Here is a 711-nt window from a genome sequence, read left to right on the forward strand (position 1 = left end):
GGACACTGCGGTGTGGGTGCCATTGGTGGGGACAGCGGGGACACCTTGGTACTGGGGACACCCCGGCACGGGGGAGGGGGACAGTGGGGGACACCGGGACACAGGGGACACCGGGGACACCCCGGCACAGGGGACAGTGTTGGGGACAGTAGGTGACATCACAGGACAGGTAATGAGGACAGTAGGTGACACTGGGGACGCCCCAGCACAGGTGACAGTGGTGGGGACAAAAGGTGACACCCCAGCACAGGTGCCATCAGTGGGGACAATGGGGGACACCTTGATACAGGTGACACTGTGGCATGGGTGATGGTGACAGTAGGTGACACTGGGACACAGGTGACACTGGGACAGCACAGGTGACAGTGGTGGGGACAAGAGGTGACACTCCAGCACAGGTGCCATCAGTGGGGACAATAGGGGACACCTTGATACTGGTGGCACCGTGGCACAAGCGAGGGTGACAGTAGGTGACACCGGGACACAGGGGACACCGGGGACACCCTGGCACAGGTGACAGTGCTGGGGACAGTAGGTGACACCGGGGACACCCCGGCACAGGTGACAGTGCTGGGGACAATGGGTGACACTGAGACACAGGTGACAGTGGTGGGGACACTGGGTGACACTGGGGACACCCCGGCACAGGTGACAGTGCTGGGGACAGTGGGTGACAGCAGGGGACACCTCGATACAGGTGACACTGGGGAC

This window comes from Calidris pugnax, unplaced genomic scaffold (assembly GCF_001431845.1).
Source record: "Calidris pugnax isolate Ruff unplaced genomic scaffold, ASM143184v1 scaffold775, whole genome shotgun sequence".
In the NCBI taxonomy this organism is placed as follows: domain Eukaryota; kingdom Metazoa; phylum Chordata; class Aves; order Charadriiformes; family Scolopacidae; genus Calidris; species Calidris pugnax.